Source organism: Petaurus breviceps, unplaced genomic scaffold, assembly GCF_028583685.1.
Source record: "Petaurus breviceps papuanus isolate PSGF00001 unplaced genomic scaffold, PetGlider_PUasm1.0 90510, whole genome shotgun sequence".
In the NCBI taxonomy this organism is placed as follows: Eukaryota; Metazoa; Chordata; class Mammalia; order Diprotodontia; family Petauridae; genus Petaurus; species Petaurus breviceps.
In genome coordinates, this window is record NW_027187267.1 from 1,914,605 (window position 1) to 1,942,053 (window position 27,449).

A 27,449-nucleotide genomic window follows, 5' to 3' on the forward strand; every position below is an offset into this window, starting at 1 on the left:
CATATTATATATTTAATATATGGGTTACATATATAATATTGATATAGATAGATATGGGTCTTGTAAATTTTTGTATAACTGAGAGAGAGAGAGAAAGAGAGAGAGAAAGAGAGAGAGAGAGAGAGAGAGAGAGAATATCCACTCCTAGGGTGTCTTGGTGTCTTATAGCAATAGTTGGTCTCATTCTTATATATGTGTGGTTAGTTTTCCAGTAAGGGTTAAACCTATGATGAGAATGCCTTTCAAAGATAACTTCAATTTTATTTCTGAAAGAATATTTGCCCTGAGCCTGCACTCCATTGACATAAGGACGTATTTTACAGGAGAGCTAAAATATAATTATCAGTTCTTAAAAGACCATGCTAATATCTTTCTGAGTCTAGTGGATGATTAAATGGTTGAACATGATTCTTCCCATAGTAGCTCTGATAATATATGGTACACCTTTCCCAATACTTGATCATCACTGCAGTAGTTAGTCAGGAAAAAAAATCCTACACAGGTTTGAGAAGCATCAAAGCCAGATTATTGCAATGAACCATAGCTATGACTATGTCTGTAACTCACATATATTTTTATAAGGTTCCATAATATTTGAATTGTATGTTTTCAGGAGAAAACCCTCTCTACCTTTTGACCTTCCAAATGACCACCTGGACATCCTTGTTCCCCAACCTGTAAACCTCTAACTTCAATAAGGGATAGATGATGGTGTGAGTCATTGTCACCAGCCAAATCTTGCCAGATGTGTGTCTGGATGACAGCTTCAGGGAGACAAAAGGTGCACATTTGTAGTGGACCACAACCATTGTGAGGTGGGAGGTACACTGAAAAGGTATACTTTTTCCTGCCAATTGATAGGATCCTTAGGATTGTTCTGACAATGAAGCCACAGGTGATACAGATGAAAGTCAAGGAGGCCATGACCATCACAACCCCACCCAATTAATGTGATAATCTCATTGATGTAAGGGTCACAGGTTGAAGATGAATCACAGGTGCAATGATGGACCCTGTTGAAGTGGCAGAACAGTAGTCTTAAGATGAAACATTCCCACCACCGAAATCACAAAGCCACTTACACCACAAGTGACTGCCATCAACTTGGAAACCCACCAGTTCACAAGAAATGGGTAGTGCAGAGGGTGACAGATGGCAAATAAGCAGTCATAACCCATCACACCTAAAGACAGGCAGTTGATGATGGCAAAGCCAAGCAAGAAGAACATTTGGGTGGCACAACTGATGAATGATATTTTACTGAACACAGATAGGAGGTTCAGGAGCATCTTGGGTAGGATGACCAAAGTGTAGTGGGTGTCAGAGACAGAAGGACACCCAAGAAGAAGTACATAGGGGTGTGGAGGCTATACTCTAGGCAGACTGTGGTGATAATGGTGATTCCACCCATGATGACCAGATAGAGGCACAGAATGACAGCAAAGAGAACAAACTGAGTGTCATAAAGGTCAGAAAAGTCCAGCAACAGGAATTCAGTGACCATAGTGAGGTTCTCTAAAAGCAGCTACTTCTGGGAAATGACCTAGAGTGAGAAAGTTGGAAAGAAGTCTCAATTCTGTGCACTGAGGATGCTGGGGTTCATCCATTCATTCTAAGGGGTCTAGGTAATTGTCTCTATCCTGGATTTCTTCATTGTATAAGGTTAGAAGGTGAAGAAGATTAGAGTGTTAAAGGAAAGTGGCTCAGAGGTCAGGATAACAAAAGCTGTATTTATAGAAGAAATTATTTGGGTCATCAGTCAGAAGGATTGTGGTAAACTTGTGGAGCATATTATTGTGGAGAAATTGGCCAAGATTCTGAGAAGGCTTAAGCCGTGCCATCAGATTATCAGTTGAAGCAACCAAGGATGTTTTATCTTGAAAGGAGAAGGGCCTTGTTTATAATCTAGAATTTGAGGGGCTAGTATGTGTCTGTAACCTTAGACAGTATCTAATCTATGCTTTTACAACCCACAGGGACACTTCCTCTAGTATTTCTAACAGGCAGCTATCTAATCTTTTCATATTCCCAGGTATCAGCATTTTAATACCTCCTCCAACCCCCAAGGTAGCCCATTCAATTTTTACACAGCTCTAAGTTTTAGGAAATTCATTCTTAACTATTCGAAAAAATCTTCCCATAACTTCCAACTATTGGTAATAGTTCTCTCTGTGTACACTCTGTGCAGCATTTTTCTTACCTTTCCTACTTTGGTCAAATATTTTGGCATCTGGTTTCTCAATCAAGTCCTTAAATCTCCTGCTTCATATGAAACACATCTGTCATTTTCCTTAATATACCATAGACTTGTGAAGTTATTCTAATCTATTGTCTGCATGTTAGGATTTCACAAGACAGGAAAACAGAGCCAACTGCAACTTGAAGACTTCAGTATATTTTCCTACTTCCAATCACTGATGAAAAGATTAATTTACAACCATGCCAGAATCAATCCCTGGGGAGCCTCACTTTTCCTACTTCTTCCAGATAAGAGCGTGCTAAATCCTAACTGCTGTTTCCAATTTGTAATTAAGCTATTTCCCTGTCCTAAACAACCCCCCTTTCCATTTCCTTTGGAGTTTCTTTTTATTATCTTTGACATATAATTGTGTAAAATAATATCCAGAAGTTCAAAGAAATTATATTAATGAGCTCTCCCAAGCAATAGGCTTATAAACTCCTAAGAACAATAACATATTTTTCAGATTTTTTTTTCAGCTAGGAGGTACAGTAAATATACTACTGAACCTGGAAAGACCTGAACTTAAATCCAGTCTCATAGTCTTAATAGCTGTATGACCCTGGACATATTACCTATCTTCTCTTTGTCTCAGTTTCCCCATGTTATTATGGAAACCATAATAACATATATCTCATGAAGCTGTGGTGAAGATCAAATAAGATATCTATCAAGCCCTTAACACAGTGCCTGACATACTTAATGTACTTAATACATGTTTGTTCTCTTCTCTTTCATATATAACAATCATGCTAACTCCCCCCATCCCAAGATTACATTTCAGCGTACAGTGATCATGTATGGTCATAAATTTCTAACTTGTGTCATAGTTCACCACAGTCTACAATTCCCAACATCTCCACTGAATCTTTATCTTGGATGAGGGCAAGGAGAAGTCCTAGAGGCTATCTGATAGTTCTGCAACAAGAAGAAGATTGGTAACAGTAGGTTACTCATTTTAGCCTGTGGTTTCACAGTTTTACCCTGACTTCATATTAATACTATCTTCTCTAGGGTATTTCTCCACATCTTCCCTGTAGTTGAGGTCTAGGTTATTCTGTTTACTGTTCTGATTTCAAATAGAATTTGGGGCTTCAAGGAAGATAGTAATTTATTTATTTTTTGTTTTGTATTTTATTTTTCCACAGTTATATGTAAAAACAATTTTTAACATTTGTTTTTAAAACTTTGAGTTCCAAATTCTCTCCTGTCCTCTCTCCCCAAGACCTTCATTGAAGAGGCAAGCAATTTGACATAGGTTATACATGTGTAGTCATCCAAAAAAGTATGCTGCAATCTGTATTCAGGAATCATCAGTTCTTTCTCTGGGAATGGATAGCATTTTCATCATAAATCCTTCAGAGTTGTCTTGAAAGGTCGCATTTTTGTGAATAGCTAAGTCATTCATAGCTAATCATCTGACAATATTGCTATTACTTTGTACACAATACATATCAGTTTGCATCAGCTTCTGTAGGTTTTTCCAGGTTTTTTTTCTGATAGCATCCTGCTCATAATTTCTTATAGCACAGTTGATGGGCATCCCTTCATTTTCTAATTCTTTGCCACCAGAAAGGAGGTCCTACAAATATTTTGTACATAAAGTTCCTTTTATTTTTTGTTTTTAATCTCTTTTGGGATATAGATCTAATCGTGGTATTGCTAGGTCAAAGGGTATGCATGGTTTTATAGCCCTTTGGGCATGGTTCCAAATTCTCCCCAGAGTAATTGGATCAGTTCACAATTCCATCATAGTGCATTAATGTTTCATTTTTCCACATCCCCTTCAAATTTTTCAGTTTCCCCTTTTTGTCCTCTTAGCCAATCAAATAGATATGAGGTAGTACCTCAGAATTGTTTTAATTTGCATTTCTTCAATAAATAATAATTTAGAGCTTTTTTCATATGGCTGTAGAAAGCTTTGATTACTTCATCTGAAAACTGTTCATATCTTGTTGATATGGTCGATTATGCTGCTCTTCATTCCTGGAAAAATTCTACCTTGTCATAGTATATTATCCTAAAAAAAACAAAAACAAAACTGTTCATATCTTTTGATCATTTATCAATTAGGCAATGTATCTTATTTTTATAAATCAGACTCAGTTCTATATGTGTTTGAGAAATGAGGCATTTATCAGAGAAATTTGCTTCTTTTTTATAGTTATGATTGCTTATTATTTCTCTTCATCCTATTTCTCCCTCTTCCCCTCCTACTTTCCTGTAGAGTAAGGTAGATTTCTACACCAAATTGAGTGAATGTGTTATTCCTTATTTGAGCCAATTCTGATGAGAGTAAGATTAACTCACCCTTCCCTCCCCTTTAAAAGCTTTTTCTTGCTTCTTTTATTTTAAATAATTTGTCCCATTCTACCTTTCCCTTGCTCTTTCTCCCAGTACTTTCATCTCTTGTCCTTTAATTTGATTTTTTAAAGATGTCATCCTTTCATATTCAACTCACATCTGTACCCTCTGTCTATATATACTTCTAACTGCCCTAATAATGAGAAAGTTCTCATGAGTTATAAGTATTGTCTTTCCATGTTGGAATGTAAACAATTTAACCTTATTATATCCGTTATGATTCATTTTTACTGTTAACATTTTTATGCTTGCCTTGAATGTTATATTTGAAATTTAAATTTTTTGTTCAGCTCTGGTCTTTTCCTCAAGAATGCTTGAAAGGTGTCTATCTCATTGAATATCTATTTTTCTTCCTGAAGGATCATTCTCAGCTTGATGTACATTTTGTTTATCATTATATAAATGTGAGTTATTATCAGCATTTTTATTGTTTTTATTATATATTAATTTTGTCATATCATACCATATTCTATTATATCATATCATATTGTATTATAATTATATTGTTTGTATTGTATTACAATTATATTGTATTACATTACATTATGTTAGTTATGTTATATTACATTAAATTACATTATATCATATGATATTGTATCATGTAATATCATATTACATTACATTATAATATATTATATCATATATGATGATGATGATGGTGATGGTGTTGGTGTTGTGGGTTTTTACCTGACATATATCCCTGATAGGAGACCAAGTTACCAAAATCCCCATGCATGCCTTCTGTTATGGTGTATTTATTGTTTACTTTTACTGTAAGATGCCAGGACAATATGCAGGTTCCTTGTGTAATAGCAAGCACAGAAGTAGTTCACACCTTGTTTCAGTTCAAATTTCTTTTGAGCCTTGTATCAAGTCTGTTAAGAGACAGAATGTGTGAACCCCACAACTTGTGAACCTTAGAACTCATGAACTCCTGCAACAGGAAGGGGAGGAGCTAATATAAGGAGAATTTCAAGGCTACAGACAAAAGAACTAAGAGGAGGACTCTTGTGGTGGCACAGGAGAAAACCTGTGGTATCCCAGCACTCTGTCTGATCTGTCTGTGTTGATGTTTGTTTGTGATACTTTGTACAGAAGCCCTGGGACCTTATTGGAAGCCCTGAAAGAGGATTTTCTGGTTTTATGTTTACTGAAATCCTGGAAGAGGATTTTGGAGGTCCTGGGACTTCACTGATGATTTCTGCTGACCTCTTGGACCTTGTCTGTGGGTCTGTGTTGATTTCTATGTTGATGATTTGTGTTGAGTTCTCAGACCTTGTTGGTGGGTATGAGTTGATTTCACAGGCAGATAGTAAATGGATGATGGTGCCAGCAAAGTGTATAAATATCATTGTGGCTCTGTCAAGCTTTGTCTTCCCAGAAACAGGAAATATGAAGGACTTGTGGTGGACTGGACACTGTGAACTTCAATATGGAATGGAAACTGGATGAAGAACTGGACAAGGAGCTGGACAAGAAACAGGGAACTTCCTGCCTTTGAACCCAGGTTACAGCTGGAGCTGAGACTGTGGAAGAAGAACCGTGGAAGCTGAAAGCCAGCCTCAAGTCAAGCTGAAAGAAGACTTTACTTGGATACTGTGTACTGACTGAGAAGATTATGATTTACTCTGACCTAAAGGTGGAGAATTTGACTTTTGTACTTTGTGATTAAATTAAGGATTTTGTGATTGACTAAATGAATGTACTTTGTTTAAAACTATGCAACCACTTTGGTGAAAACTATGTGGCCATTTTAGTGATAAGTTGTTGACTTGTGCCCTGGTGAATGCTATATTTTGATTTTCTGTGATAAATTGTAACATTGTGAATGCTGTACCTTGATTTTCTGTGAATGTTTTGCACTGATTTGTTATTGAATAGAGAGTTCACTCTACTGTATAATCAGAATCTTGAAAGCTGCCCATGTTTGGCTTTACATCTTGTGGCAATCCAGATGCCACAGTCAGACCCTCCTACCCAAGTGACCATTGATTCACCTTCTGCATATAGAATCTTAAAGTTGGAAGAAACTTTAGAAGCCAGATAAACCAATCCATGGCTTAATGATAATCCTCTCTATAATACTCCTAAAATGCAGTCATCTTGCATGTACTTACAAAGTCATATGAGGATAGGTGGAGGAGGAGAGGGAAGAGAACCATTACCTCCCAAGACAAAGCTTTCCACTTGTTTGGCATCTCTATGAGGGAGACTTTCCTCCTTCTTCCACATGCCTTTAAGGCAAATATTTCTATTTTCATAGCAATCTACCTCAAATTTGGGCAGTTTCATAGTGCAGGACAAAGGGCACTGGGTCTAGAGTCAGGAAGATTCATCTTCATCTTTCTAAGTTAAAATCTGGCCATTTACTAGCTGTGTGACCCTGGGCAAGCCCTTTAACCCTGTTTACATCAGTTTCTTCATCTGTAAAATGAGCTGGAGAAGAAGAAGGCAAACCATATCAATATATTATTGAGAAAACCTCAAATGGGGTTACAAAGAGTCAGACATGACAGTTCTCAACAATAACCTTAAATTTAATCTCCCTTCCTCATGAGGTCCAGAAAAAGTTAAGAACCTCTGCAACAGGATAAATATCCCCGTTTCTTTAATCAGTCTTCATACGACATGATATCAATGTCTTCTATCATTCAGATTGCTTTCTCAATGTCCTTTCTAAAACAGTGGTGTCCAGAATTGAATACATATACTACAGCCTGATTGGGTAATAGTAAACAGGACAACCATTTCCCTAGTGATCAGAAATATGTCTTTCTTAATTTGGCCTAAGGTAACATAAGTTTTTTGACTGCTGCATCATACTACTGATTCATACTGAGCTTATAGGTGAATTAAATGTGCACATGTGTGTATATATGCAAACATATGTAATAGAAAATATATGCATGTTTGCATACACATATAAACACATACATATGAATTGTATAAATGGATATGTATATATTGTGTACATGTATATATTTTATAAATGGATATGATAAATACACATATGTAATATACTCTGTATACACATGCATATATGTGTATATTTTACATGCTTAAACATATGTGCACTTTATGATACCTATATTTTTGTTGTTCAGTTGTGTCTGACTCTTTATGATCCTATTTGGGTTTTTGTGGGGTTTTTTTTGCACAGATACTGGAGTGGTTTGTCATTTCCTCCTTCAGTTCATTTTACAAATGAGAGAACTGAGGCAAACAGGGTTAAGTGACTTTCCCAGGGTCACTGAGCTAGGAAGTGTCTGAGGCCAGATCTGGACTCATGAAGAGTAGTCTTCCTAATTCAGGCCCCAAACTCTGCCCACTGTGCCACCTATCTCCCCCTGGATTCCTATGTACATATATGTATATGGATGTAGAACACACATATGTTTATGTGTATATAGGTATAGATAAATTTTTTAGACAAACTGCTATCTAGCTACTTTTCTCACATCTCAGATTTCTGAAGTTGATTATTTGATGTCAAGTATTTGATTTCACATTTATATTAAATATCAGATCTTTAATTTAGTTCATCAATGTACCCTGTAAAGATTTTTCTGTCTCATTGTGTTCACACTTCATCTTGACTTTGTGCAATCTGTAAATTTGATGAGTAGGGCAAACATCTCTTTATCATGGTCACTGATAAAATTATTAAAAGCACCAAGGAAAATAAATCTCAGGGGGCATTCTCTAGAGTCCTTCCAACTTATCATCAATCCAACTCCTCTTTAGGCGCAATCATTTGATAAGTTTCCAGTTCACCTAACTCTACTGTTATTTAGCTCACATCTTTTCATCTTCTTCACAAAAATAAACATGATAGACTTTATCAAATACTTTCTTGAAAAATATGTTAATTTCACTCTGATTACTTTAGTCAATCAATCTAGTAACGTTTTTGGGAAAAAGTTGATTCTAGTATGGATTGTTTCATATGTCTACATGTATGTGTCATTGAATATACATACATCATACATGTGTGATGTGTATGTGTATGTGTAATTTTGTATGAATATAATTGACACTTCCCAAACACCCAGGAACCCCTTAAAATACATTATTTTAAAATTGTTAAGGAAACCTGTCTACTAGGGTGAATGAAAATGAGAGCATAAGAATTGCCATTTTTGTAGCTTAGAAATTGCTGACATTGATCATTGTTTTTATCTGGGCTTTGTTGCCTCTTGGTATTCAATTCACTTCCCCCAGAATTTACTAAGCACCTAATATATGCTAAACACTGTGTTAAGTACTGGGGATAGAAATTATACAAAAGAAAAGAAAGAAAGAGAAAGAAAGAAAGAAAGAAAGAAAGAAAGAAAGAAAGAAAGAAAGAAAGAAAGAAAGAAAGAAAGAAAGAAAGAAAGAAAGAAAGAAAGAAAGAAAGAAAGAGAGAGAGAGAGAGGGAGGGAGGGAGGGAGGGAGGAAGGAAGGGAGGGAGGGAGGGAGGAAAGAAAGAAGGGAAGGAAGGAAGGAAGGAAGGAAGGAAGGAAGGAAGGAAGGAAGGAAGAAGGAAAGAAAAAAGGAATGGAAGGAAGGAAGGAAGAAGGAAAGAAAGAAGGAAAGGAAGGAAGGAGGAAGGAAAGAAAGAAGGGAAGGAAGGAAGGAAGGAAGGAAGGAAGGAAGGAAGGAAGGAAGGAAGGAAGGAAGGAAGGAAGATATGAATAAAGAAAAATTTTCCTTGCTTTCATGGAATTCATCTTATACTTTAGGGAGGTTTGGCGGTTAGGAAAAGACCAAAATTATGATTTATTTTATCAATATAGGAAACTTCCCACGAGTAAATTTCCTCTAGGAGTACATTTTTGGCAAGTTTCATAATCTTTAAAAATTGCTTGAATTGCAGAAGAGTTCAGCAAGTTGTTCAGTGTCATATGTCCAGTAGGTATCAGAATCATGTTTTGAATAAATGTAACGTTAACTCTAAGATTTCCTCACTATTCACTGCACACATTACCTTTACTTGGGGTAAATTAAATATATATATATATATATATATATATATATACACCAAGGAAAATCAAAATAGTTTTGACAGAATGAGTCCACTAACAACTATGGGAGGGGGAAAGGGAGAAATCAGGAAACACTTCATCTACACAACAGCCTCTGAGCTGATTTTTGAAGGGCCATAGGGATTCCAGGAGGGTGGAATTAGGAATGAAGAACATTCTAGTTATTCAGGGACCACCTGATCAAAGACACTGTGATGGGAAATGGAATGTCATGTACTGGAGTCATGGGTCCTGATGCATTCACAATTCAAGTGGACTTCTAAAGAACTATTAGTACTACTGCATAAATTGCTCTCAAAAGTTGAGGGAAAGGGGTGGCCAGGTGGCTCAGCGAGTAAGAGCACCAGCCCCAGTGTCGCGATGACTTGGGGATCAAATCCTGGCTATGATACTTAGCATCACACCCAAATAACTGGCTGTGTAACCTTGAGCAAGTTACTTAACCCCGATTGCTTAAATAAAAAAGTTGAGGAAAAAAACATCTTACAATATTCCTTTTGTGAGACAAATAATACCTTTAATACCTAAACCAGGGAAGGATAAATTAAAGAAGGGGAGCCAATATAATTAATGAGTATTGATTTAAAAAATTAAAATAAGAACCTTTTAAACAATATAGTGATTCATCCAAATAATCATTTATTAAGATAAATTTGGATTTATACCAAATACAAGGGTGGTTATATATTAGAAAAAGAGACAACATAATTAATAATATAAAAAGCAAAAAGTTCTAAAAATTTCAAATGAAAGAATAAGAACAACAACTACTAATAGTATTTTTGTAATATGTTTTGTTTTTGTCTTACAAATATTACATCATTTTATTCTCACTCTAAACCTGTGTAGCAGCAAGCACCCTGGAGTCCCTAGGGTGGCTGCTCACACAGGTTCTTGGATCTCCTTTGATAAAGGAAAGCAACTCAAAATGGGTTAACAAGCTCACTTTAATCAGTCAGACATATATCTTTTACATTGTTCAGGGGAAAAGGTCAGCACCCCGAACTTCAAAGTACACAGGCAGAATTATCAAGACAGAAACAGATCTAGTAGACAGATTTTAAACTGTCCAACCATTACATCCATACCAAATCAACATCTGGCTTTCAACATCTGGGTTTTTCAAAGCCGGGGGGCTCTGGCCAACGGCTTCCCAGAATCCAGATCAAATCACAGAACACTTCTCAAAGTGAGCCCCCAAAACAAAGCTACACATCAGGGCTTATATAGCCTTCTTATGGCTCAGAGAATGTAACAACCTTATTGACTCACTGGCCAATTAAGAAGTATCTACTGACAAACAAGCCTCCCACTCCAGGCTTCAGGTGCACTTTAGCCTAGGGGCAGGGAAGATCTTCCAAATTTGCATTCCCATTACAACCTGTGAGGTAGGTGATATTATAATCTCCATTTTTATAGTTGAAGAAATTGAGGCAAACCATGGTTAAATGACTTATCCAGGATCACACAGCTAGCAAATGTCTGAGGCAGGATTTGAGCTCAAATCTTTTCTGCATCCAAGTCCACAGTTATTTGATGCAAGGTAGAAAAACCCTTTTGAAAAATATAATACTCATTCATGATAAAAGCCTTAAAAATAATTGACATAGATTTTTCTTAATATCACAAAAATTGTCTTATCTAAACTCAAAAGCAATCATAATGTAATTGAGAATGCTGGAATATTTTTAAAATTTAAAAAAATATCCAAATTATTATTTTATTTATTTTAGTTTTCAACATTCATTTCCACAAGATTTTGAGTTACAGTTTTTCTCTTCCCATCCTTTCCCTGTCCTCCATCTCAAAATAGCAACCTACTGAATACCCCTTCCCCCAGTCTCTTCTCTCTTATATCCTCCCCTTCACTTCCCTAACTTTCTAGTAGGGTAAGATAGATTTTCATACCCCAGCACCTGTATATCTTACTTCCCAGTTGCATGCAAACAAAAACAATTTTTAAACATTTGTTTTTTAAAATTTGAGTTCCATATTTTTTCCCTTTTTCCCTCCTTATCCACCCCCACTGGGAAGATAAGCAATTCATGACAGATTGTACATGTATAGTTACCCAATTCATGACAGATTGTACATGTATAGTTACCCAAATCATTTCCATAGTAGTTATATTGTGAAAGACTAACTATATTTCTCTCCATACTATCCTGACCCCCACTTATTCTATTTGACCCTATCCCTTTTCAAAAATGTTTGCTTTTAACTACCCTCTCCCCCAATATGCCCTCCCTTCTATCCTTCTCCCTTTTATCCCCTCCTCCCCCTATTTTCCTGTAGGGTAAGATACCCACTTGAGTGTGTATGTTATTCCATTGTTAGGGTTATATTCGATGAGAATCAGGTTGTTCCATTTCATTTCACCTTCCTACTCTTCCGCTCCATTGTAACAGTTTTTTCTTGCCTCTTTTATATGAGATAATTTTCCCTAATCTATCACTCCCTTTCTTTTTCTCCCTCTCTCACCTCTTAATTTTATTTTTTAGATATCAGCCCTTCATATTCAACTCATCCTGTGCCTAGTATACATGAATATACAAATGCCCACATTCTCATATATATTTATATACACATACAGCCTCCTATACATATATATGCATGTATACATATATATATATATATATATATATTCCCTTTAGCTATCCTCATACTGAGAAAGGTCTCAGTTACAATTATTGGTTTTCCATGTAAGAATGTAAATAGTTCAACTTTGATAAGTTCCTTATGATTTCTTTTCCCTGTTTACCTTCTCAAGCTTCTTTTGCTTCTTATATCTGGATGTCAAATTTTCTATTCAACTCTGGTTTTTTCATCAAGAATGCTTAGAAGTCCTCTATTCCACTGAATGACAATATTTTCCCCTGAAACATGATACTCAGTTTTGCTGGGTATGTGATTCTTGGTTTTAGTCCTAGTTCCAGATATTCCTCTGGAATATCATATTTCAAGCCCATTGATCCTTTAATGTAGATGCTGCTAGGTCTTGTGTTATCCTGATTGTGTTTCCACAATACTCAAATTGTTTCTTCCTGACTGCTTGCAGTATTTTCTCCTTAACCTGGGAACTCTGGAATTTGGCTATAATATTCCTAGGAGTTTTCTTTTTAGGATTTTTTTTTAAAGAGGTGATTGGTGAATTGTTTCAGTTTCTATTTTGCCCTCTAGTTTTAGAATACCAGGGCAATTTTGCTTGATAATTTCTTGAAAGATGGTGTCTAGACTCTTATTTTGATCATGGCTTTCAGGTAGACCAATAATTTTTAAATTATCTCTCCTGCATCTATTTTCCAGGTCAGTGTTTTTCCAAGGAGATATTTCACATTGCCTTCTTTTTCTTCATTTGTTTGGATATGTTTTATAGTATCTTGATTTCTCATAAATCATTAGCTTCCAATTGCTCCAATCTAAATTTGAAGGAGTTATTCTCTTCAGTGACTTTTTGAAATTCTTTTTCCATCTGGAAATATGTCTTTGTAAAGTATTCTCCTCTTCATTGGCTTTTTGGGCCTCTTTTGCCATTTGAGTTAGTCTATTTTTTAAGGTGTTATTTTCTTTTGTGAATTTTTGGGTCTCCTTTAGCAAGCTGTTGACTCACTTTTCATGATTTTCTTGCATCATTCTCATTTCCCTTCCCAATTTTTCCTCCACTTTTCATACTTGATTTTCAAAATTCTTCTTGAGCTCTGATGAGGGAGCTCTGGGAGTCCCCTTGAGCTCTCCTTGAGTCCTTTAGGTACAGGCTCTGGGAACATCCCTTGGACTCTTGATTAAATCATCCCATTTGATTAGGCAAATATTTTACTAGACTTCCCACCCTTGAACTAGCCTAGTCCAAAATAGTTTGTGGTCTCCAGGTGTCTTTCCACCCTTAATCACTCATTGACCTCATTAACTCCTCCTGAAGACCTTCCCCAAACTCCTCCTCTAGACCACCCCTAGATTACTCCCATAAACTTCTGCACATATCTCACACCATGTAGTATGAGAGCCCCATAGAATGCCATAGAATAGTGAGGGTGCTGTAGAATTTTCTAGCACAAACTTACTCTGTGTCTAATGCAAGTGAACTTTCAATAAATTTTACTTTTCTTTGGCTGAGAAGACTCAAGTCGAATTCATTCAGCATGTTGGTATTTTGGAGTCTCCAGAGCAACCCTAACCCTCTTAGTGGGTAACCTTTTTATTTTTATGGTTCCCTCCTCCTGAAGACCCTCCCCAAACTCCTCCTCTAGATCACGGCTAGATTCCTCCCACAACCTTCTGTATATAAGACCCCATCTCACAACATGTCTTGTGAGAGAGTCATAGACCATTTCCCTTACTGAGCTCTGGGCAAGCATGATTACCTACTTTATCATGGCTAAGTTCTATGTTCTAACCACTTCTACCCTCCCCTTGACCAGTCAAGGGCATGGAAGGGGAAACTAAGGGATATCTCCAGACATACCCAGTCTCCTGCCTATTTGAGGATCTGTTGTTTGAACACTCCTTCCTTATACTCTCCTCTTATCCTTTCCCCTTGTTGGGAAGGGACCCATTGGTTAAATTGAGAAGCCAATTTTCTCTAGTTAAGGCTCCCAGATGTCCCCATGTTCCCTTAGGAGTGTGGGAGATAGTTGAGTCAATTGTTTGGGATCATGAAATTCCTGGGTGAGCTATTTCTGCCATCCCAGCATTTGTTTTTGACTCCTAGATCCTAAAGTGTTCCCCCAGAGTGGTCTATATCCAATTAAACCCAAGGCCTGGGAGGGACTGAAATCAAGTTAATTGCTACTCAAGGCCCAGACCACCAGGTGAAAGCTTTTGAGAATTTGAAAACTTAATTGACCACCCCTTCAGCTTTATCCAATCTAGGTAAAACCTTTCACTCTCTATGGTGATGGAAGGAGAGAACAGGTTTTGGGAGTTATTGCCTGTTTTTGAAAACGATTAGATTCTGTGGCTGCTATTGCTTTCCATGTGCTAAATGTCCATGGAGCAATTTAGAAAGGAAAGGGATATCTGTTGGCGTTTTGGTCTTGCCACAGTCATCTTTAATTCCAATCAGGAAAATTGTCTTTTGCACCAGGGAAATTGTCTTTTCGCTATTGGTTTGGTTTTTTAGTTTTGGTTCCTGTTTGTTCTTTATATGGTTAACCTCTTTGCCAGGTTTGTCTCCTCCAGGGTTCAAGACATCAATCTCTGGATGACCACTAAGGCTATGCAAATCTCTGACTGAATCCAAGTTCTCCAGCCTACTGGACCTGGCATCATACATGTTCCAGAGTCTTACACCTTGAATGTGAAGTCTGACCCCCTTAAACTGGACCCAGAGAGGCAGGGACAGTTTTACACCCTGTTGCCAGCAGAAAGCACTTTCAGAAGCTGAGACCTTTGCCCACCCCAAGGGAATTTGGGTCCCATATGTTTGAGGGGGGAATGATGAGGTATGGGCCCTGGGAGCCCCCTCAAGCTCTCCTTGAGTCCTTGAGGGAGAGGCTCTGGGAAAGTCCCTTGGACTTTTGATTGAATCATCCCATTTGATGAGGCAAGTCAGTTACTAGACTTCCCACCCTTGCACTGGCCTAGCCCACCATAGTTTGTGGTCTTCAGGTGGCTTTCAACCCTTAATCACTCATTGACTTCATTAACTCCTCCTGAAGACCCTCCCCAAACTCCTCCTCTAGACCACCCCTAGATTACTCCCACAAACTTCTGTATACATAGAATGCCATAGAATAGTGAGAGCACCATTGAATTTTCTAGCACAGACTTGCTCTGTGTCTATGGAAGTGAACTTTTAATACATTTTACTTTTCTTTGGCTGAGAAGACTCAAATAAAATTCATTTGGCAGGACCCAGTGTGTTGGTATTGTGGGATCTCCAGAGTAACCCTAACCCTCTTAGTGGGTAACCTCTTCAGCCCCTCCATGGTCCGTAGCCAATTCATATTTTTCTTGGAGCCTTTTGATGCAGGAGCTGACTTTGCTGTCTTCCTCCTGCTCCATGCCTTGATTCTTTTTGTCCCCAAAAAAGGATTCTATGATCTGTTTGTGCTTCTGTTGCTTGCTCATATTGGCAGCCAATTACTTGACTTTTGAGCTCTTTGCCAGAGTAGAACTCTGCTTCTGGAATGGAGAGAGCTATGTCCCAAAACGCTGGGGTTTTTGCTGCTGCCACAACTATTAAATGGGTGCCTTCTCTACAGCCCTTGCAAGGTCTGGCTCACTGATCACACACCCCAGGACCACCACCCAAGACCACAATCCGGATCCAAGCAGGTCAAAGCAAAATCGATTACCCTCTTAATGGTCCCTTGATCCCCCTACAATCTGAAGGCCAGGAGCTCTGAAGCAGACACGCAGCAGTAGCTGCAGCCAGTGCCTCCTTTGATGCTTTGCTCCAGGGGTAGCAGCCAGATTGTGCTCCTCCTGTTTCCAACAAAGTTACACACTGACCTTTTACTTTGTCTTTGGCATTTGTGGACTGAGAATTCTGGAAACTGCTACAGCTGCTGGTGATTTACTTTCATGAAGTCTGCTCCAGTCTTGGCTGGGCAGGGCCATCCTGGAGCTAAAACCTGGGCTCTGGTGGGACTGCCCTTGGCTCCCTGCATGCTGCGATGGACCCTTCCTGCCAGCCTGCAGGGTTTCCTTCATCAGGAGATTTGTTCATCTTTGTCACTTTGTGGGTTCTGTAGTTCTAAAGTTTGTTTAGAGTCATTTTTTACATGTATTGGAGGAGGTGGAAGCCAGAGCCACATGAAAGTCTTGTTTATACTCCACTATCTTGGCTCTGCCCTCCTCGAGTGCTGGAATTTTCCAGAATAAATACAGTTAGCTGGGCTATTTCCACTCTGGCATATTACAGCTAGTAAAGTGAAAATATAGTTCCTTTGTAAAATCAGAATTATCCTGGGTGACCATTGTGCTATAGTAGAGGGCCTCAGGTAGAGTTGCTGCTTATCCTTCATTTTAAAGTGGACTGATTACACCACAAGGATAAATATCTTGGCTTGTGTGTGAATTGGATGTAAGTGAAGTAGAATTACACAAAGTTGACTCTCTTTTCTAGAGTCATTGAAATTGAGAGGAAAGACAAAAGTCAGAATGACTGGCGATGGCCTAAGTTACAGGGGATGATGACCTTGGCATCTTTGAGGTCTGACCAAGGTTTAAGTGCATCACAGCACTTCAGTCCTTCAGCTGCCTTCATGGCCATTGGCACAAAATGTTCCCATTCAGCCATTCCAGGGGAGGAAGACTTCATAGTCTTGGGGTAGATATCTCCCTAACTCATTGGCAAGCAGTTACCCTCAACCTAGTTTAGCCTGTCTTCCCATACAGTTTACTAGTGTGCAGCACTATGTATGCTACAGCTTCTTGGAGTCACAGGTGAGAAATGGGGGAAGGTAGACACCAAAGGTGGATGAGCACCCCGGAAAAAGACTCAGCAAGCCTTCACAACAGAGATACTAGTCTTCCATGAATAGCAGTTAAGAGTGCCAGACCTGGAATCAGGAAGATCTGAGTTCAAATATGGTCTCAGACATTTGGTAATTATGTGATCCTGGACAAGTCACTTAAGCCTGTTTGCCTCAGTTTCTTCATCTGTAAAATGATCTGGAGAAAGAAATTCCAAATCATTCCAGTATCTTTGCCAAGAAAATCCCAAATGGGGTCATGAAGAATTGGACATCACTGAAGTTTCTGAAAACAGCAACAAACACAATCTAGTCTCTGTCCTCAAGTATGGTGATAGTCATGTGAGTAGAGAAAAGGAGATGAAGGGAAAGCACTAACTGATAACCTTGGAAAGTGCAATTTCCATTGAGTGGTTAGGTTGGAAACCACATTGTGCAAGGATGTGAGAAATGAGGAGGGAAATGATGAAGTAGAGGCATCATATTGTACTGCATCATTGTGGTCCTTTTCTATATGTTTGGAGTTGTTGTGTCACTGTTTATATGGTTTTCCTGGTTCACTCTCCCTTCTACATTTCTTCTTACAAGTCTTTCCATGTTTTGCCGATTTCTTTCTATTTGTAATTTCTCAAGGCAAAACTTCTACAGAAGTGTGTTTCTGCTGAATGAAGTCACTGCTAATTGGCGGGGGAGAACAGAAAAATCTCCTTCCATCCTCTTTGTGGCACTCCCCTGGAGGTACAAGAGCAAAGGTAAAGAGTAAATTATTTTCTCTGATCTCAGTCAGTACTGACTTCAAAGCTATCTGTCTTGTTTTTTGAAGGCCAGTTTTTCTTAGCCAGTCACTTTCATCCAATGGCCTATGTCTTATAACTCCTTCAGGTTTATGGAGGAACTTGGTCAAACTTTGTTGTCAAGTTATTTGAGCAATTGCTTTTCTTCTTATAAGTAGATTTTAAAAAAAATCCCTGACTGCCTCTTTTAAAATAATTTTTGTTGAACTTGCTGGGGTAGAGTCAAGATAAAAAGATGGAGGAAACATTCAGCTGAGCTTTCCCAATATTCCCCTCCAAACAACTTTAAAAATAACACCACATATCAAATTCTTGAATGGCAAAGCCCACAAAAGGTCATAGTGAGTGAGACATTCTTCCAGCTCAAAACAACTTAAAAATTTAGAAATAGACATCTATGACACAGGGATATGGGCTAACTGGGAGCCCATACAAATGAAACACCAGTGGTGGAACTAGATGATGGTGACAGAAGCAGCTTCAGCTTTGGGACCTCTCAAGCTAGAGATGGTAAGTGGACCAGATACTACTGAGTACCCTTGTTCTAGCCTTGGACAGATGTCATTTGACAGCTCCATTTTCTATATCCACTTACAGGTCATAGATCAAAGGCAGGGAGGAGCACTTTCAATTAAGAGAGAATAAAAGCTTGAGCGGCAGTATTACTTTCATTCCTGAGGAATCAGGGACCTTGAGGAGCATTATCAATTGCAATCTTAAAGGATCAAAGGCCTTTCCTGGGCAAGGACCAGAGTGCAGAATAAAGACCAGTGACCACTCCTTTTCCTAGATCTCACCACCTTGGAAGCCCTGAAAATTTCCAAACCCCCGGAACTAGCAGTGAAGTCAGCAGTGCAAAAAAAGACCTAAAACTTGATGTTGTGCCCCTTTCACACCAAAATAGAAACCAATATTAACATAAAGTTCAAATAAGGAAATAAGGTTGAAAAATGAGCAAACAACCAAAAAAGTACCTGATCAATAAAATGTATCATGGTGACAGAGAAGATCAAGAAACAAAATCAGAAGAAGACAATAAAGTCATAATAGCTACAAGCAAAGTCTCAAAAAAAGTGAATTAAACACAATCCCAACAAAATTTCCTGGAAGAGCTAAACCATAAAATATTATTTTCAAAATCAAATAAGAGTGGTAGAGGAAAAATAAGTCAAAGAAATGAAACCAAAGAAAGAAATATATAAAAAGACAACTAACAGCTTGGTAAAAGAGGCACAAAAATATTTAATAAAATTGTAACTTAAAAAAAACCAGAATTGACCAAATGGGGGGAAAACTAGGTACAAAAATTGACTGATGAAAAGAACTCCTTAAAAAGTAAAACAGCTAAATGGAAAAAAGTTGCTAAAGCTCAACGAAGAAAATAAATCATTAAAAATTAGAATTGGGCAAGTGGAAACTAATGACTCTATAAGATATCAAGAAACAATAAAACAAATTCAAAGGAATAAAATTATCAAAAAATGTGAAATGTCTCATCATAGAAATAAATTTAAAAAACATATTGAAAAGAAATAATTTAAAAATTATTGAACTGGACTATAATCTCAAAGGAGGGGCCTAAGCATCATATTTCAAGCAATTGTCAAGAAAACTCCTTAAATATACTCAAACCAGAGGGTAGAATAGAAATCAAAAGAATCCAATGATAACCACTTGAAAGAGATTCTAAGATGAAAATTTCCAAAAACATAACCAAATCCCAAATCTACCAGGTAAAAGGGATTATGTTTCTAGCAGTCATAAAGAAATCATTCAAATACTGTGAGGCTATAGTCAGCATCACAAAAGATTTAGCAGCTACCATATTAAAGGAACAAAGGGGTTAGAATATGATATTAAAAAAACCAAAAGAGCTGGAATTACAACCAAGAATAATCTACCCAGTAAAATGGAATATAATCCTTCAAGGGAAAAAATGGATAGTTAATGAAACAGAGGATTTTCAAGCATCCCTGATGAGAACACTAGACATGAATAAAACATATGACATTCACACAGAAAACTCAAGAGAAGCATAAAAAGGTAAATATGAAAGAGAAATCACAAGGGATTCAATAAGATTAAACTGTTTACCTATCTACATGGGAAAACGATACACTTATAAGATTTATTTTCATTTTTATGGCAGTTAGAAGGATTCTACATCAAAGAAGATGCAGGAGTAAGTTGATTATGTTGGAATGATGTAAAGTTGTGGATAGACAAGGAAAAAAATCCCTTAGGAGGAAGGTGAAGGATGGGAAATATTAAATAAAAGAGATGTGCAATGAAAAGCTTGTATAACGGAGAAGAAAATGATGTTTGTGGAGGTGGGACATGCTTGTACCTCACTCACATGTGAATTGGTTTAGAGGAAATATACACACACACACATATATGTATGTGTATATATGTACATATATATGTATGTGTGTGTATATATATACATATATATATATTCATTTGGTAATAGAAATCTGTTACTCAACAGGCAAGTAGGAGGGGAAGGGAATAATAGAATGGGAATTGATTGATAAAAGGGAGGACAAATAAAAGAAATCAGTGATCAGAAGCAAAACAGACTTTAAAGGAGGGACAGGATAAAAAGAGAAAGACAAAGATAAATAGAGAAAAATAGGATGGAAGGAGATACACAGTTAGTAATCATAAGTGTGAATGTGAATGGGATGAACTCACCTGTATAATGAAAGCAGATAGCAGAATGTATTAGAAACCAGAATCCAAAAATATGTTTGTTTGTTTTCTAACAGGAAACATGCTTAAAACAGAAAGACATGCAAGGAGTTAAAATAAGGGGCTGAAGCAGAATCTATTGTGCTTCAGATGAAGTAAAAAAGGCAGGGGTATAAATCATGACCTCCAAAAAAGCAAAAAGAGAGTTAATTAAAAGGGATAATCAGAGTAACCACATTTTGCTAAAATGAATTATAGACAATGAAATATTAATGCTAAACATATGTACATAAACAAATGACATAGCATTCAAATTCTTAAAGGAAAATTTAAATGAATAGGAGGAAATCGACAGTAAAATTATAATAGGGGGATACCTCAACTTTTCCTTCTCAGAGCTAGATAAATTTAATAAAAATAAATAAGAAAAGAAGTCAAGGAGATGAAAAGAATCTTAGAAAAGTCTGATATAATAGTATGTAATAATTGGGGGAAAACTGAATGGGAATGGAAAGGAAAATATCTTTTTCTCACCTGTACGTGGAATCTTCACAAAAAAAAATGACTGTGTATTAGGACATAAAAACTTCACCAACAAATTCAGAAAAGCAGAAAGACAATCAATTTATTTTTTAAATGAATCCTTTTCAGACTATAGTGCAATAAAATTACTTTAATAAAGGGCCACATATGCATATATTTAAAGTTAATTGGAAACTAAATAATCTAATTCTAAAGAATGAGTGAATCAAAGAACAAATCATAGAAACAATCAATTATTTCATTAAATAAAATGATGACAATGAGACAGCATTCCAAAATGTTGGGATGCAACCAAAGCAGTACTTAGGGGCAAAATTTTGTTTCATAATGTGTACACCAAAAAAAAAGAGAGAAAGTGCAGAGATAACTCAATTGGATATGCAACAACAACAAAATCTAGAAAAAGAAGAAATAAAAATTCCCTAATTAAACACCCAATTAGCAGTCCTAAAAACTGAAAGAAAGGTTAATAAAATTGAAAACAAGAAAACCATTGAACTAATAAATAAAACTTGGAGCTAGATTTATTTTTTAAAAACTACAATAAAATAAATAAACCATTAATTAGATTTTAAAAAGAAAGAAGAAAATTAAATTACTAGTATGAAAAATGAAGAGAATGAATGTACCACCAATGAAGAAGAAATTAAAATGAATTGTAGGAGTTATTTTGTTCTATTATATGGCAGTAAAACTGGTCATCTAAGTCAAATGGATGAGTACTTACAAAAATATTAATTGCTTAGATTAACAGAAGAGGAAATAGAATACTTAAATAACCCTATATTAGAAAAAGAAATTGAACAGGCCATCAATGAGTTTTCAAAGAAAAAATCACCAGGGCTAGATTGATTCAAAAGTGAATCCTACCAAACATTCAATGAACAATTAATCCCAATACTAAATTAATTATTAGACAAAATAGTAAAAAGGGAATCTTACTAGGTTCTTTTTATGACCCAAATATGGTGCTTATGCCTAAGCCATGAGAGAAAAAGCAGAGAAAGAAAATTATAGACCAATTTCTCTAATGAATATTGATACAAAATTTTTAAATAAAATAGTAGCAAGGTGATTACAGCAATATATCACACAGATCATACATTATACCAAGGCTGATTTAATATTAGGAAAAACAATCAGCATAATTGACTATATCATGAGAAATACAACAAAAATCATATGATTATCTTAATAATTGCAGGAAAACAACCTTTTACAAAATAAAACACCATTCCTATTTAGATTCCCATTGCATTCCTTAGAAAATTTTAGAGCATATAATTAAAGAGGTCATTGACCAAATGTCAGGTTAGAGTGGTTTGGGACAAGATTAGAAGAAACTCTCCAATCAGAAACTGAATTCCCAGAGTCAGAGTTCTAGGTTCCATTGGGTAGAAGAGGAGGATAAGTACTTGAGTTCAGCTAGAATGCTATGGAGATGACTTGGAGGTGATTTGGAGGCTTAGTTTGGGAGATTTATTTCAAGTTCAGCCATTACAGCAGAACTTCTGAGGATCAGAGTTCAATGTTCCAGTGGAAAAGACATGAGGATGATGACCAGAACACAGGCAATATGGTACATAGATATAGGAATATATCATGTATGTTTGTGCTTATGTATATATAAGAAAAAATATGCACAGATTTGTATGTGTATATATCCATGCAGACTTACATGTATTTATGTTCTAATATTCAATGAATTTGTGAAATTGTCACATTTGATATTCCCTCTAATACTGTAGATGACAACCAATTAATGATTACCCATCCTGTAAAATCTGTCTTCTTACAAGTTCACCACATGGAATACAGTAAATGTATCAGGCCTTTCTTCACTTTGTTTTGACATTGTGTAGGATATTAATAGAACACACAGGCTATCCCTCAGTCTCACTTATAGGACCAATTCCTGTCTTTTAAAATGATCCTGTGTTCTTCCTATTATATAATTTATATTATTTAAAAATAACTTTTAGCTAGTTTTAAATTACAGTATATCCATTTTCACATATGCCATAACTCTGTTCTTTGTGTAATCCTCACCTTCAATTCTTTGGAGACTGTAATGTTTCATGACTTAAAACCAAGGGTTGAACTAGTAAACATTTAATAACTAGCTCTCCAAAAAAGAAAGTACCCACACATTTTAAGTTTAATCTGCATTATCATCATTTTTCTCCATCACTTTCTTAGCTTCCAACACTAAAAAAACAAACAAAAACAAACCCAAAACAAATAAACAAAAAACAAGAAATAAACCCCTGATTTGTAGTGTTTGTCAATTTATTTGATGTAAATGCTCACATTAAATATTTAATAATTGGCACTTGGGAGCCAGTTGGAATTGATTCCACACACACTTTTGCATGTATACATGTGTATGTGTGTGTGTGTGTGTGTGTGTGAAGTAGTCAAAGTTTTTCCTTAACAAATCAATCAACAAACACTTATTAAGTGAATACTATATTCCAAGCCTTGAGCTAGTCCCTGGGATACAAATACAGCAATAAAACTGTCTCTGTCCTAAAAGAACTTACATTCTATTTAAAAGTTGTATTTATTTTATTCTGAACTTAAATACAATAAGCATTTCCATAATACAGTAGAACAGAAAAAAAAGATGATTGCACCTGAAACTGCAAATCTATTATGCAAAATTTGGTATTCCATTTAAATATATATGAAGGTTATAACTAACTTTGTTTTCCTTTTTCTTTCTTCCCTCCCCCCCTCACTTTAGAGATGGCTACCATTAGACAGAAATATGTGCATGTGTTTCTGTCTGTGTGCGCACACACAAATATGTAAAGTCATACTTTACATACTTTTATTTATCAGTTTTTTGGATGCATCTTCCTTCATAGGTTTGTATGTTAGTAGATAATTTGTGGTTAATTTGGGTCAGTTAGTCACTCAAAGTTTTTCTTAAAGCAATATTTCTGTTACTTTACACAACATTCTGTTTTTCTAAGTTCATTGAGCTTATCATTTCTCATAGCCTGGCAGTATTTTATCTCAAATATGTACCACAATTTGTTCAACCATTCCACAGTTGATCAACATCCCAACTATTTCCACTTCTTTTCCACTAAAAAAAATCTGTTATAAATATTTTAGAACACATTTTTTTTCATACTCTTGCTTACAACTATACACTATCACTATAAGATTATTGTTGTTAAATAGATGGGCTCTGCTTTTAAGAAGAAACTTGGTCATCCTTAAAAAGATTTAGTAATTTTCTATTGGTAATACTTCCTGCTATCCAGTTCCTAGTCAATTTGGGCCCTAGCTCATTGAATATCTATAGTTTCTGTCCAAGAGAAATATATTAATGGATAAACTCTATGGGTTGTTCATCCAATTCTATTCCATCATTGGGAAAACAGGCACTCTTCACCTTCTTGTTTTATCTTGTACAGATAATTAGTACAAATTCTTTTTAATGGTTATGTATTTCATTTAGGAAGCTCTTCAATATTCTAAGGCTTATGCAATCAGCATTCTATGAGTCACAAATGGGAACACTTGGAATACCTCATCATTTACTGTATAGGGAAAACTTCAACTTGCTTTCAGCTGTTTCCCCTCAAAGACAGTGGTCAACATATTTTAGTCAGGAAATATTGTCTTGTTTTATGCTTCCTTTGATTTTAATAATCATAGACTTGCTTAATCAGTTTATCTTTGTTGTTATATCTCTCAAAGGGATGTCATCATTTTGATGTGTATGACAGAAATCTTATTTATAGAGAGGCTTTCTTCCTGGTGGTATTTTACTCTACTGAATCAAAATTCTTTTAATAGTCCAAAACACTAACTGCAGTGGGATGTTACTCTATATTTTTCAGTTGACTGTATGACAGCAAAAATATAGTCTACTATGGAATATTGCTTATAAAAATATTTTCCTTTATAATATCCTTATAATGTATCATCATACCTTTTTGAATATAGATGAGAAATTAGGCATATTGGTCAGTGATTATTGATATTCATTTTATCTTTTTCTCACTAAATATTCATAAGTGTATTTATACTTGTGTATCACATATGTGATACATAATAATTTTATTTTTGATAGATATTGTTAAAATTAAAAATCAAATTGGAATAGCATGTATCAGTTTTAAAAAATTAAATTAACAATCACTTAGGGGTCTGAGTAAAGATGTCGGAGTAGAAATAGGACTTCCTCGGGGGTCCAGCTCCCACCACCTCCAATTCATGTAAAACGTGACTCTGAACAAACTTTGGAGCTACAGTACCCCAAAAATGACACAGAGAAGCAAACCTCTCACTGAGGACAGCCCAGAAGGCTGGCAGGAAGCAGCCATCTTAGGGCTCTGGGAGGCAACCCCAGCACTGCTTGAGCCTGAGGTTTTAGCCTCAGGGCAGACCTGACCAGCTCTGGCTGGAAGGACTTCAAATTACCAGCAGCTGTGGCAATTTCCAGAATTATAAACCCATAGATGCTAAGGACAAAGTAAGAGGTCAGTGGAGTGTGGACTTTGGGATACAGTAGTTTGGGAGTGCTGTCAGCCTGTACCCCCTGGAGGGAGAAGCAGCTGAGGGGCCTTGGCCATGTAGTTGCCCCCACGTGGCAGTTTTAGCTCCTAGTCTTCAGACTGTAGAGGGACCAAGCGACCAGTCTGAGGGGTAACCACTCTTGCTTTAACCTACTTGGATCTAGATTGAGGTCTAGGGTGGAGGTCCTGGGGTGTGCGACCAGGTTGCCAGAGTGTGTGGAGGCTTCAGAAGAGGGCACCCAACTAATACCTTTGGCAGCTGAGCAAACTCTAACATTTGCTATGAAGCTCCCCTATCTGGTGCCAGAGTCCTACTGTGGCAAAAAGCCCAAAAGTCAAGGAATTGAGTGGCAAAATGAGCAAACGAGGGAAGCAAAGAAAACCAAGCAACCCAACTTTACACTCCTATTTTGGGGACAAAAAGGATCAAAGCATGGAACAGGAGGAAGACAATGAAGTCAGAACTCCTGCACCAAAAGCTTCCAAGAAAAATACAAGCTGGTTACAGGCCACAGAGGAGCTTAAAAAGGATTTTGAAAACCAAATAAGACAAGTGGAGGAAAAATTGGGAAAAGAAATGAGAACAATACAAGAAAATTATGAAATGAGAGTCAACAACCTGACTGAAGAAAATAAAACCTTAAAAATAGACTAACTCAAATGTCAAAAGAGGCTCAAAAAGCCAATGAGGTGAAGAATGTCTTAAAAAAGCAAAATTTTCAGATGGAAACAGAATCTCAAAAGCTCACTGAAAAGAATCATTCCTTCAGAATTAGACTGGACCACATGGAAGCTAGTGACTTGATGAGAAATCAAGATACTCTTAAACAGATCCAAACAAATGAAAAATAGAAGGCAATGTGAAATATCTCCTTGGAAAAACACTGACCTGGAAAATAGATCCAGGAGAGATAATCTAAAAATTATTGGACTGCCTGAAAGCCATGATCAAAAAGAGAATCTAGAAATCATCCTTCAAGAAATTCTCAAGGAAAATTTGCCCTGATGTTTTAGAACCAAAGGGCAAAATAGAGGTTGAAAGAATCCACTGATCACCTCTTGAAAAAGATTCCCAAAAGAAAACTCCTAGGCAAATTTAGGCATGTTCCCTTCCAGATCAAGGAGAAAATATTACAAGCAGCCAGGAACAAACAATTTGAATATTGTGTAAACACAGTCAGGATAACACAGAATCTGGCAGTTTCTACACTGAGGGATCTAAGGGCTTGGAATACTATATTCTGGAAGTCAAAGGAGCTGGGATTAAAACCAAGAATTACCTACCCAGCAAAACTGAGTATCATGTTTCAAGGGAAAATATGGTCATTCAGTGGAATAGAGGACTTTCAAGCATCCTTTTTTTTTATAAAGCAATTGAGGTTAAGTAACTTGGTCAAGATTACACGGCCAGTTATTTCTGGGTGTGGTGCTAAGTATCAGAGCCTGGATTTGATCCCAGGTTATCCCAACTCTGGGGCCAGTGCTCTTACTCACTGAGCCACCTGGCTGCCCCTATCTTCAAGCATTCTTGATTAAAAAATGAGAGTTGAATAGAAAATTTGACATTCAGATTCAAGAAGCAAGAGAAACAGGAGATGGTAAACACAGAAAAGAAATCATAAGAAACTTATCAAAATTGAACTCTTTACATCCCTACACGGAAAAAGGATAATTATAACTTATGAAACTTTTCTCAGTATGAGAATAATTGAAGGGAATAAAAATGTATACATACACACACATATACACACACACTTAAATAGATATGTCTATATAGGAGGGTATATGGGTGTATGAATACATATGTGCATGTATGTATATATGTGTACAGGTAT

At 36.5% G+C, this 27,449-nt stretch overlaps 1 pseudogene; it reads right to left on the bottom strand.

Annotated features, from left to right (window-relative positions):
* Positions 1 to 575: 575 nt before the first annotated feature.
* The window catches only part of LOC138142011 (olfactory receptor 10R2-like), a 57,936-nt pseudogene continuing 31,062 nt past the window's right edge, over positions 576 to 27,449 (bottom strand).